Genomic DNA, 14,252 nt, shown 5'->3' on the forward strand with positions numbered 1-14,252 from the left:
TGCTGCTAACTACAGTTAACAGGTTATAAATTAATACCTTGTGTCCTACTGTGGACATTCCCATAAAGAGATGATAATGAAATACAAGCAGTGTACATTAACCTAAATGCAACTGTAAGTTTATTATCTTTGTTTGACTGTTTTCCTCAGTCACTATTTAAAACCAAATCTTAGTGCAGCTCTGACTGACTTTCTTGCAGTGCCCACACACAGCAGATAAATACTGCTCTCCTGCTTTATGAAGGTGAACTGGAGCTTAAAAAGAAGAGAGCTGTGGTTCCCATTTTGAGATATTATGAGTTCTGTTTTCAGGTGCTGGGAATAGCTACTGTTTCGCCAACTAACATCGATTTTGGATTTCAGAGTTTAATACAGGCTAGGGAATAAAATCTGCAGCTGTTTTCAAAAATTGTGTTAAACAGCAAAGATACTCATCCTAAATTCAAACAAATAAAAATTTTATAGAACTTGAAAAAGAAAGATGATCCAGATCTCTCAAATCCCAAGAATTTCCTTTAATCATAGGCTATTACTCCTTTGTGGAGTCAAAGTACACTAGCAGATTGCATACTGAATAAAGAACTGCAAGTAATCAGTATTATGTACATGTAAGACATAGAGCTGCACAGAGAGACTGTCTAAAATCAGGATTTCATCTGGAATAGGACAAGAATTCCCTAAAGCAAGCAGAAAAGAGAAAATATTTAGTCTCAGAGTCTCTGAAAAGCAGAATTAACGTGACGGTTTAACATGTGAGGATTGCTTTAAAATATCAAGGGACTATTTGAAGGCAACATAAAGAAGATACCAAATAACACCTGTAATAAACAACAATACTACCATACAGGCTATGCTGTATGTAGCCTCTCCTGGTCAGCAAAACTGCGTACCATTTAAGAGGCATGTGTCCAGATAACATGGTCTTGTTGAGTACTTCGGGTCAGAAGAAGCAGCAATGGAGCACCACAGAGCACTTCTTAAAATGTAAGACGCAACATAAACAGCCCTTTCTTTGCTAGAGCACTTGTTCTCCTTTGTTTTTTATAAAGGGCTGATGAATCCTTCCAAAGCAGGACAGTGTAGGTGGAGTTCTTGAGAATAGCAGGTACCTACACACCAGCTCTAAGCAAACAAAGCAAGTTAGTACATCTTAGCTGTTCTGCCTCCTGGGGTGTTTTGATACAGACTGATTAGCCCATGGCTAATATTTATGCTAAATAAGTGCCAGAAATTTGCACTGTTCCCTCTTGGAGACACTGGGTCCTCACTCAATGTTCTGGAGGACTTTGTGCGTCACTGGGAAAGAGTTTGATGTGTTTAGCCAATTTCTAGGTTGGGGAAAATGTCCAGCAGCCATACATCTCTTACTGTATAAATACACATTGACTCTGTTTGCCCAGGTATAGATAGTTTATCATTAAGGAAGTATGTTTATATTAAGGAATTAGCATTGTTAGGACTCTCTCTAACCTAACTGAAGATAAACTCCACGTTAGAAAAAAAAGTCTTCATCTGGGAGGCTGTTTTTGAAGTTTTGAAGTTGGACCAGCTAAACTGCATTATTTTCTGGTGAGAAAACATGCTGATAAAACCCTTCATTTAAGCAAAATATGTCATAAAGGACAGAAGAATCCATGTTTACTTCCAATACAGTCAGCTAAAAATCTCATTCTTCAACACATTGTGGCAAGAGGAGGTTAGTGATAAACTAAATTGAATATAGCGTAATTATATATAATTGTAATTGTACTGGTAATTATTTTTCTTAATTTGAGTCTTTATCAAATGGTTGAGGAAATATTTGTAATGTAATTGTTATGCACACTGGCACAATCATAATTCACACTGCAAATACAGGGCATTCTCTAAAGCTTTTCTTAAGAGTCAAGTATAATCAGGGGATTGCAAAACAAAACCAGAAAAACGATGGAGTGAAAACAGAATAATGAGTCAACATTTCATTGGGATAATCTTACAAGGAAGATCATAAAAATGTAATTTATAAAAAAAGCCTGCAAAACTGTCACGAGTTTTTAGTCTGAATGTCAACATTTTCTACCAATGCAAACAGGATTATTACTGATGCATCTCATATATGCCAAGAAGGTCTTATTCTCTTAGGATGCTGCTATAAGGCAATGCTAAAAGGGAAAAGACAAACTTTGAACTTTTCAGTCATAAAGAAATGCTCATTTTAAATGGTAATCTAATTGCCAGGATGAAAAGAATTCAAGGTTTTATCACTTTGTTGACTATATTTTCCCCACAATCAGGGAAGTAATTGAAATAAAAATACTAAGACAGAATGTTGGAAATAGAACAAGGTAACACTGTCTTCTTGGATCTGCCCTGAGATTGCAAGAAGACCCAGCGGGGACCTGAACTTCTAAACCTAAATGGAGCTGTCTAGATACGTACGTTATTAAACAAATAGAGGAAACACAATAGACACCATGCCTCGCTGAATTTTAGTTGCCTGAGGTTGCAGAATCAAGTTCCTCTTTGAGTGTAAGATGCTGTTTCAAAATCAGTCACTAACCTAGACAGTGTTCACTTACACTAGGTATATTGAAATAAAAAAACTCCCATCATTCTGAAATGATACTGCTAACTGTAATTTTTTCCTCCTTTTAGGATTAGGGTATATTCAAAGGTGTATTAAAAAGGAGATTATCTTACTTTTGCTGTGCATTTTAGCTTAATGTCATGCAAAGACTGTCAGAGAAGTCTGGTTTTTTTTTTTTCCTTTTTTTTGTCTGAAAACAGAAGCAGATGCCAAAGATATTTTCCCCTATGGAAATCAGACAAATGGTACTGTCATTGCTTTCTTTTTCCTGCAGATCTGTAATGCATATAGTAATTATATCACCATGGGATGTCAAATCACTGTGGTATATGAAGCCAGAAAATCTCTGCTGCAATTGATAACTATATGTTCCAGTACAAATGAAGTTATAGTCTGCTTTGTTTTAAATTTAAGAACTAAATTTCATCCCTACAGTAGGGCTATTCCCTAGAAATTAAACTTTGTTAGAATTCTGGTTTTAGCTTAAGGAGAAATGGGAAAGAAGCAGAAGAAGGTGCCTGGATGTCTATTTATTTTCAGTGGAGGGCCAGCAAATGCTGCTTGATTTAATGGTGTCTAAATCTCATAAGGCAAGTTCTATAAAGAGAGGTAAACAGATTTCCCAGCTGTAGCAGTTGGTCCAGTAAATTAGGTTACTGCAACTTATGAACCATGCCTCACTTGCATTTTAGACTATAGAGACTACAACACTCCCATGTCCTCGGAGTGTCAGGGACAAGAATTCGGCTGAACACTTCTGGTTACAGCACCATGCACAGCCTGGACTACAGAAGCACGCTTAAAACATGCTACTCTTCTGCTCGTGAAATGAAAACAGCTGGGTTCAATGTCTGGGTTTTGGCCTCTTCCCTAAACGAAAACTTTGGATTAGAGAATTTGTCATGTATTTAGGTTTTCAATGGAAACTGAATGGGCACAAGAACAGTGTAAATAATCTCGTATTAAAACTTCAAAAAAAGCAGTGTATGCCTGGAAAGCGACCAGTTTGAAATTGAGTGATTAATCAGCTGTTATTACAGAAAGAGTTAAGTTCCACATTATTTATCCTGAGGACAGCATCACTCAAAGACTTATCATGAGAAGCCCCAAAACAGTAAAGCCATTACAAGTTTACTGAGTACTGAGTTGCTATGCTGATGTTTTCTGTATTATTAAGTTCTTCCAGTGTTTTCTAAACTTTAATCTGTAGCTGTAATCAATATGCACCTCAGCACAGCCCAGAGAAAAGGTGACGAGGAGACATGGCTTCTGTTATTATAGAATCATAGAATCATTAAGGTTGGAAAAGACCTCTAGGATCATCAAGTCCAACGGTCAACCCAACACTACCACGTCTCCTAAACCATGCCCTGAAGTGCTACGTCTACACATCTTTTAAAAACCTCCAGGGATGGCGACTCTACCATTACCTTCTGTACAGTTAAGTCTACAGACATGCTAGCAGCAAGGCAGGGCAAATTGCCCAGCAAAGTTAGAAATAGTTAGGAATACAGTATTGTAGCTATTGCTCGCCTTCTGACGGTGCACACTGATCAGCCTGTTTGCCAGGTCACTGCCTGAGTCACTGTTCAGCCAGCCAGAATTCAAAGGCAAAGGATATAAGACAGGGATTACCCACAGGACCATGCGGAACTGAAAATTAACCTATCGTAAGACACAGGGTCCCATGCCTCTGTCACTCTGGATATTAGCTACAGGCTTCGATCTCCCGTAGGCTCAGAGAAAGAAAGAGTTCTCAATTTAAGCTGGAGGAAAAAGTATTCATCAAGCAATATGCTGCACCCATCCCTATGGCTTAGATATTGTTTGGTCAGTAATTCCATGAAGAAACTCACTAGTGGCATGCTCTCCTTGTTTGTGTGTACAGAGTTTTCCTTTTCGTACGTGTCATCTGCACCTTGAAAATGTGTTGACAGTGCAATTTGCGGACATAAATATAGTGAGTGAATACTACTCTTCCTCCACCCCCTTCAGGACACCCACATAAGAACAAATTTGACAGACTTGTCTAGTATTTTCACACCTTTTCAATATGCCACTATAGATTAAAAAGTATCTGAATGAACCCCACACGGTACTTAATGACAGTTGGGTTTTCCTTGTTAAATTCTTTGTGTACCTGAGGAAAGAAAAGCTTCAGAAATGTTAAATTAATAGATTATTAATCTTTAACTTGGGAAAGCAGCCGAGATAAGAAAAGTTTACTTAAATAAGATGTTCTGCTGAGAATTCTTATGATCATATAAATTTTTAACATTCCTGTGGCCATTTAAATAGATGAAGGTAGATCTCATTGGCTTTTATAACTGCTTCATTAACTACAACATGATCTCTTCAAGATTCACGTTCCCCCCTTTAGCTCATCATTTAAATAAACCAGACTAGGATAAGAAATCTTCCTTTATCTTTGACTCACAGTTCTGATTGCCAAGCATTTGTGTTCATCAGACAGGAAGGGAGATTAAATCAGAACTTATTCAGTGCTCCCTGCATCAGGGAAGTATGTGTTAATTTACATTTTCTTGCACACGGAGAGCTGAAATAAAGCCCATATTTGCTGTACTTTAAACCATAGTTATACTGTAAGTTTGATTTGTCAAATAATCTGAATTTCTGAAAAATTCATATAGTTGATCTTAACAGGTAACACATCCAATAAGGTGTGCAAGGATTTGGTGACAATGTTTATAGCATGCAGGTATTAGAGAAATTTTTAGAGAACACGAAATGAATATATCTACATTCCGATACATATTTCATACAAATGAAGACTGCAGGTGTGTTCATACTGTGGACATTAATCTTCATATACTTTATTCCATAATAGAAGGATTTACAGAAAATATTTAGGATGTCTGTTACGAACTGGCACACTAACAATCTGGGAGACCATTCTCCTTTAACGAGAGAAGCATAGCACAGTTTGATTCATATTTTGCATAGAAGCTGAACATATTTGGATGTCTTCTCGGCTGGAGTTACAGTTTTCCGTCAATTCCATTAATAATGTTTACTCATGCTCTGTTGTGAACTTACATAAGCAACACAGTTTAAAGAATACAAACAAGAAAATTATGAAGGTGCTTAACATTCTTGGAAATGGAATCAAGTTATTAAGATAAAATTGGCTTCATTATATCCTATTATTTAAAATGTTTTGCAGGCCAAGTACTTTATCAAGATCTGGTTAGCCACACCACAGCGTTTAGTCCTCAGTAAAATTTAAAACTGCACCTTGCATCTCTGTGTGTAAAACACATTGTAAACCCTCCGCTTAGTAACGGAGAATGGGAAGACCTACAGCTGCATGACGATGTTGGTTCTAGAATGTATACTTCCACGCGGTCAGAGCTTGGAGGTATTTTTCCATGGTTATCTGTCTACTGGTAAACCAACCGTGGTGTCCTTCTATACATTCACACATTCCAGATTCTTTAGAAAATGTCAGCTAAAGTGCACGGTCCTGCTTCTTCTTGTTGATCTAATTTAATCATCACATTCATTAAATGCCAAGAGTGTAATTCTTATGAACAATCAGAGAGGTGGTTTTCCAGCTCTACCCCAGTTCTGTAGCATTCAGTCTAAGAAAATCAACAAGAAATGTCTAGATAGAGAATCAATGAGAATTCATGCATTTTTAAAATCACTTTAAATGATTTAAAGGGATAAAGTTTGGCATGTAGAACGTAATCAAAGGTCTTCTGTTGAGTTCAGCAGAAGATGAATTGGGCCAACAGGCCTCTACACAGCAGTTCTGACACTTTTCCCCCAAAGAGCTTAAGCTATTCTTATTTAGTGCGTCCCATTTTTGACAACCTGCGAATGGTGTTCCTAGGCTTTTAGCACAACAGAGTAGAAGCTCTCTGGGCCTACATGTGTTGTGCTAAGGGTCATACTAAAGCAAGTACAAAAAATAAATATTTGAAATCTTGAAAGTTATAGTGACAGGAAAATAAAAAAAATACTTTGACCTTGCAACCACTACAGCAGCTTATGATGAAATATTGAACATGTTGATGCTAACCCTAAAAATACGACTACATATTAAAACTTACATAAAATACAAGTTACCTGTAAATAAAAGGAGAATTATGACATTTCAACCAAATATTCCATTTTGACTTTTACATTTTTACATTAGGAAGTCACCTAAAGTGATGCTTTCCCGTGAAATATTTGCATTTTAGTGAAACAGCAGACAAAATTAAAACAAAACTTTTAAAAATACTTAATAATACTTTTTAAAAAGTGCGAGATGTCAAACTTAATAGAGATTCTGGCAACTTCAGAAAATAATTTTTAAAAAGGAAATGGAACATTATGCTATTTGTGGAATATTTAATAACTTCAGAAAGATGGCCATGTGTTTTCAGTACACAATGCAGAAACTAAAAACTGCATCAAAAAAAATCTGATGTCTAATTAGATTAGACAAGATTAAAGGTAGAAATCTCTGTCAAGCAACATTCCTACACTATTATTCAAAGTGGCTCTGCAGAATAAAATTTTCCATATAGAAAGAATGGTTTTAGATGAATATGTATTAAAATAACTCTAAGGAAGTATGTGATCTTGGATTACAAAACAAATTTCCAAAAGAGAGATTTTGTATATGACATCTACAAACTTCCAGGAAAATCCAGATAATTCAGGGGAGTATTTATACTTCACAGAAAGTAAGGCGATCTTTTAGGATGTCCGCCTGATCCGGCTACAGTAATGCAAATCCAGAAAAAACAGTGAATGGCTAAATATGAGGGGACTGTTTCCTACTCAGATGTACAATATCCAAAAAAAGACAGACAGTGCCACAGCTAAGTTTGTGATACTCAACAAATAACACACAATATCGTTGTTTTCTTATACTGACCAAGTTCTAATGTTCAGACCATTGGGCCCCAAATGCTAATGTCTCACTGCATTACTGGTGCTTTCTAAATTAATCTGGCAGTCAAACCAGCATGAAATCTATTGCTTTAAAAGAGAGAACAGTCTCATGTATAAATATCTGATGTGTAAAAACCTTATTTTGAAAGATTGCTGTCACACAGAGATGTGATTTGAACTATACTAGAACCGAGTAGTAAAGATGATGCTAGGAAAAGGTTACAAATGATTACCAGTAAAAGATGATTAGAGTTAACTTGGTGTCCACATATTGGTATTCCACAGTGAAGGATTATATTTCTTATATGCATATACATGCTTTGTTCAATTTGATAAAAGCTCATGTAAGGTTTATTTTACCTTTTATCTTCTGTTTCTCAAGACAAAGTCAGAAAATCTAAGGCTAACAATGACTCTGGCTCTTTATTTTGATACAGTCCTTCTAGAATAACCCATCGTGATGAAATACAGGAAAAATGTATACACACAAGAAACAAGACCTAAACATAATCTGACATGAACAACATCCTTCTTTAATACTGATGATGACTTCAAAGCAGCTGCCTTCATTTGCATATTGAGAGCAGAAAAACTTTAAAAAACAATTTGCTTTTGTAGGAAGGGTTAACTGGGTTACTGCTATTTAGCATTAATTTATTGTTTTGCCCAGGAGAACAGATCATGCTAAACCTGTCACTGACAAAAGCAGCATGCCCTTTTTCTCACTTAAACTGGTCATATATTGGAGTAGCTGGCTTAAGACCGACTAAGACACCTCTAATTTAGACCAAACTGAGTGATAAGAAGAATTAGATTCATAGTAAGCACTTTTTAGCAGTGGATGTCATGAAGAAAATTCACGCAATCTATATTGCTGAATTTACAAACTATTGGCACCAGCTGCAATCAAAAGAAAAACAAAAAAAGGGCCACGTCGGAGTACTATCTGAAGGCATAACTGCAAAACGTCTGCCATAAAGTATGAAATAGAAGATATAAACCTTTCAGCATAAGTACTCTCCCTGCTGTAACTCGAAAACTTTTTATCATAAAATTCACCGAAAATAAAGCTATTACAATCATTTGACACAGTTATTAAGCCATAGCAGATGTTATTTGATAATATAAATGCCTAGATATGGAAAAAGTAGATTATAATAATGCTAGAGAATCCTCTGATTTTTTTAATTGAACATGAACATGAACAGACTGAAATGTGACAGCCAAGTGTTTAATCAAATCTGAGTATTTCCTGTTTTGGAAACTGTTGCTTATATGTGAAAGTCAGGAAAGACTGTAAAACCTTTTTTTCTCAAGAGCATCAATATTTTCCTTTTTCCTCTGAATTAAATCTGTTTGAGAAGCCTGTAGATGCTTCTTTCATGGGTTCCCAAGAGCACAACTGCCAGATGCAGTCTTGCATATATTTGACTAGTACGAAGATGAAGAAAAAAAACCAAAACAAACCCCATGCTTGCACTTGTAATCTTCAAATATTAGCCTGAGTGATATAAGATAAACGTTTAAAGTACTCTGTTTCTATAGACCTCTTTCTCCCCACTAGGAAGCCAGTGACCAGTGAACGTTTTTAAAAAGTAGCTCTCTGTAGCTTAGCTATAAATAATATATAAAATAATATGGGTATCACATAAGAAGTCACATAATCTGAGTCACTAAATTTAAGATGGTTTTGTGAATCTTCTGCTATTAATAGACAAACCTTTATGGGCATTTCAGCTTGCTCTCTTGTATTCCAACTTTATTCAGACTGCAAAAATATATCCTTCTCTCAAATGATAAGACTTGTCTCTGGTGATATGGACAAGACTAACTCTGATCGAGAAAACCTTTCAAAAAAAAAGATTTTAGAAGTATGATTCTGAGTGGATGGAAGTCACTGGACTAGGAAAAGATCCAGTGAAGGTGAAGATCTCTTTCGAAACACCACACACATGGTTGCCACATGATATATGAAGGTGTTTTGGTCTCCTTTTGTGGAGCCTTTATGGTGAGTTCATGGATCTCAACAGGCTGAAAACCACTGATTTTTAGCACATTCTTCCTGAAAAGGGCAAATAAAAGTAAGCAAAACCAGTTACCATCAACACATCACACTATAGTGCATTAGTATGTTATAGAAGAGGAGATGCTTTGTCACTCGTGGTCAAGCATTTCCTGACATAACCTTAGTATCAGTTTCTATTAGAAGAGTATACCTGTTCATTGTATAATGACTATTTGCATTAAGGATGAAATGTTAAAGGAAACAACCTAGCCCCATCCCATTTTGGAAGAATTAAATTGCATTCAGTCAGTAATTTTATTTGCCAGCCACTCCACCATGCCTCCCTCTGCCCCCTGCCCAGCAGAAAGAATAAACCCAAATCCACACAAGTAGTAGGGGGACAGGATCTGCTATAAAGGGAGAAAAAAGTATCTCCTAAGAGTTTTGCTTCCAAAAGGATCCACACAGAAATACAGCACTGAAATTAGCATAAACCTATTCTACTTAAAGAACAAGCTGAAGTCCCTGTTAATGCTCAGAGAAGTTTTTGAACTAGAGATAGAATTAAATATATATGCTTCAGTCCTTTTCTGAACTGGAGAACAGACAGCATTATTCCCCTCCCACTGCTTTCCTTGCTCTGCGTTACTCTGTTTTAAAACCCAACTCAGGATTCTTTCCTAAGTCTAAAAGTTGTTCCCCATCACTGTTCCCACAGAGAGGCCTGGGTGGGTGATGACCACTCTCATCCCCCCCAGACCTTCTCCTCTATGCATCCAAAATGGTCCTTGATTTACCCAGTACAAGTACCTCAGCTCTATGTGAAACTGAGCCCCGCACAGGGAACCCTGCTGCAGAACTGGTTGGGATTTTACGATGGAACAGGTTTCAATGGGAAAATCACAAAACTGTTGAAACCGAGATGGTTCAAAATGCAGGGTTTGTGCAGCCAGTCAACCTTGCTCCCAGGGTGTGTGTATCTGGAGAGGCGCCCACAGCCTGCCACGGAGCTCAGCTTGCAAAGGCACTGGCTCACCACCAGCCCTAGCAAATGGACTGGCATGGGGTTCATGGCCCCGGTTGCTTTGCTCTACCTGGTAACAGAGGGCCATAAGGGATTCAGCTCTCATCCGGACATGGAAAATTAAACTTTGACTTCACTCAGCTGGACAGACTGGGTAGCTTTGCATCATCTGGTCAAAGAAGAGATCGTCACCTCATGTGGTCATTCATTCAAAGATTTGGTGGAAAATTACGATGATGAAGTTTGTGAAAAGCATAGGGAAAAGTTATTTTAAGTGAGCACTGAAGTGTGTTTTCTGCTTTACTTCTAAATATTTATAGATGTTGGGAAGGGAGGAAGAAAAATGGATTAAAAGCCCCCTCAAGCTTGAAAAAAAAATTAAAAAAACCCAACTCTAATTGAAACTGGCCGTAGATGTCAAAAATAACACGAAAGGTTTCTTCAGGTTTGTCAACCACAAGCAGAAAAAGAAGGGGTCCTGGTGGACAGGAAGCTCAACATGAGGGAACAGTGTGCTGCTGCGGCCAAGAAGGCCAACAGGGTGCTGGGTTGCATCAAAAAGGGCATCGCCAGCAGAGAGAAAGAAGTCATTATCCCACTCTACTCAGCGCTTGTCAGGCCACACCTGGAGTACTGTGTACAGTTCTGGTCCCTGCTGTACAAAAAGGATGTGGACAGGCTGGAAGGGGTCCAGAGAAGGGCCACCAAGGTGATCAAAGGACTGGGAAGCTGCCATATGAGGATAGGCTGGGAGAGCTGGGTTTGTTCAGCCTTAGGAAAAGGAGGCTTAGAGGGGATCTCATCACCATGTACCAGTTCTTAAGGGGTAGCTACAAAGAAGATGGAGACTCCCTTTTTACACAGAGTCACATGGAGAGGACAAGGGGGAATGGACACAAGTTGCTCTTCAGGAGATTCCGATTGGACACGAGAGGGAAATTTTTCACAGTGAGGACAGTCACCCATTGGAATAATCTCCCCAGGGAAGGGGTTGATTCGGCCACGTTGGACACCTTCAAGAGTCATCTGGACAGGGTGCTGGGCCATCTTGTCTAGCCTATGCTCTTCCTAGAAAGGTTGGACTAGATGATCCCTGAGGTCCCTTCCAGGCTGTGATTCTGTGATTCTATGATTCACAGCTGTGAGCCTACAAAGCCTGCAAGCCCTGACTCCACACGGGGATCCGAGTGTCTCAGTCTGCAGTGCGAAGTTCACCCGGCTGGCAGAGGACCTGGGCAGTATGGCACCAGTGCACAGTAGTATCATGCAGTTCAGACCCATTTAGTCCCCAAAACAGAAAGACTTGTGGAACCACAAATTGCAGTGGCTGCTTTGGAGCCCACTGTGCCAGTGTCTATGCAGAAGACATGCCAGAAGCTTTGGTACATGCCAATGGAAATGGCCCTGACCCAAAACTCATGACAGCTTTCAATGAGCCATCACTACCCATTTGCAGATCAGAGACATGTGACCAGACAGAGACATTGAGCCGTATTTCTAGAATTTGCCTGCTCACTGCTAACAGTTCATGAAGAAAACCCGTTCACAAGGCAGCGCCCCTCATCCTGCCTCTCCCCATGCAGAGCTGCCACCCTCACAGCAGCAACCTCATATCACCACATCTGGGGCACAGGGCTGCTACCTTTACAAACACGTTGTTTCAACTTTTTCCATTTTCGTCATCTCCATTCTACTTTTTCTCATTTCTATTAGCTCATGCCTTTCTCCTGCTCACATCACCTCATGCTTTAAAAAAAAAAATCCCCAAATGGAGAAAATAAACCCTTTCAATGGTCGTTCTCTGCCCCGATGACCTTCTTCCCACTTTTCCCCTGCTTAGGCAGCAGCGCTACTATAGCACAAGGAAGGAGCAGGGAAGCACCCCACCAAAGTTTAGGAAAAGCAGTTATTGATTTCCTGGGGAAGGAGGGAAGACATGAGAAGGATTCATCCCTTCTTGGGTGGTTCTGGAGAGGTGTAGGGACGCGCCCTGTGCAGAGCCAGGCACGCGGCTGCACTTGCTCCTGCCTGGGCGCGGTGCTTTCTGCACGTCTCAGGCTGCAGTCTGTAAACTGAGATTAAAGTCACTCCAAAGGAGCCAATAAAGCTTCAATAACCAACTTGGAACAATTTCAGCATCACTGTGGAAGTACTTAAAACGCAGGCACACATGCCGGAGGATTAAGAGCACATAAAAACTAGGTTAAAATAATGTTAAATATCTAAATTAACCCCCTGATACTAGTTATAGCTCTTCCGTATGTCTGCTTTAGCTCATGCTTTTGTCTCTAAGACTTCAGGAGTCAAACTAAGAGCATTATACTAATTATGTACTATACCATGGAGTATTTACAGCAATTCCTGTTCCTAAGAACTGCCTGAGGTAAAAAGAGAAAGCAAAAGCTTTAATTCCTGCGCTTTGAAGTAAATCAATCCCTTAACATTACCTGAACAAGATTTCTATGTTGCAAATGACGACTGGGTCAAAAAGCCAGTCTCACCCTTTTACATGCTAATATCAAGATATTCTAAGTACAGAGTCCAAATGGTGAAGAAAAAAACATTACTTTTATGCCGAACAACTTACCATTGTTTTTTGTCATATATCAAACAAGTTAACCTCAAATGTAAAATCTACAAAGCAGAATAAAAAGCATACAATGAATTTATCACCAGAAAACAAAACCTGTAAAATCCCAATAGCTGGTGCTAGAAATTCACAAAGCCTCTTGAAGAAGACTTAGGGAAAAAGTTTGACTCCAAATTTGAGTATAAGAACTCCCTAGTGTAAACCTATGTCACGACAACTTGCTAGCCACGACGACTGCAAAGATACATCCTGGTGCGGGCAGAATTTTTACTGTATTTGATCAAAGGCAAAATCGAGTCCTGGTATATAACAGAATCCCTTTCTTGCTATCATCTCAAAACATTTAACATTTTAAGAAAACTGCATTTTATAATGTGCTCCAGTTTTCTTTCTTTTATTTCAAAATGCATGCATTGTAGCTCCCTAGCAATTTATAAGGTTTATTTCATAAGTCAATAATTTGGTGCCAGTCATATACTGGGATGGAGGTGCTTAACAATACAGATTGACGCTTGATGTGATTTACATGAGCCTCTGTGCCCTAGGCATGTAACTACGATAGGCACATGATTACTACTCTCTTTCAATGAGACTTTGGCAAGAAAGAAGAAACACGCTTAGTTTACTTCAGCCTACTTCCAAGTAAGAGAATCCTCAGTACAGCTTAAAATTCTTTGCATCTATGGTTTTTATTAATTTCATTTTGCTGAACGTTGCTAAAAAGTGTGCGAGATCCACTACCTTCCATGCCTGAAAAAAACACCTCCCCCTGTATTAATTTCCATACTGTAGATTGCAGCCTAGCACAGAGACACTCCAGCGTGCCTGAATGTACTGTCTTCCTCAGAGGCAATGTAAATTACCTGGCATGGATGTCTGGCACTGTGGGTTCATTGCATTGAGGACCTGAACGGGCTTGATCAGTAGTAGTTTGGGAATCTGTACACTCTAACTGCATGCTGCGACAGACCCAAACGTTTAGACATTAACCAGCATGATGCCTATCTTTTTGGCTCATTCCTCGCATTTACAGCTCTAAGCCCTATATGTGACCCACTTCAGATTGGGATTTCCCAGCTGTGCAATAGGAAACACTGAGGATAAAAACACAACTCAAATCTTATTTCTCCCTGGAACGTTGTAAAGAGCTTATTCAGGT

The 14,252-nt window shown here is 38.7% G+C and overlaps 1 protein-coding gene across 2 annotated transcripts in view; it reads right to left on the minus strand.

Moving 5' to 3' along the window:
- Positions 1-14,252, minus strand: part of MOCOS (molybdenum cofactor sulfurase) — a 223,915-nt gene that overhangs the window by 118,252 nt on the left and 91,411 nt on the right. The window lies entirely within an intron of this gene.

Source organism: Phalacrocorax aristotelis, chromosome 2 (assembly GCF_949628215.1).
Source record: "Phalacrocorax aristotelis chromosome 2, bGulAri2.1, whole genome shotgun sequence".
Lineage (NCBI taxonomy): Eukaryota > Metazoa > Chordata > Aves > Suliformes > Phalacrocoracidae > Phalacrocorax > Phalacrocorax aristotelis.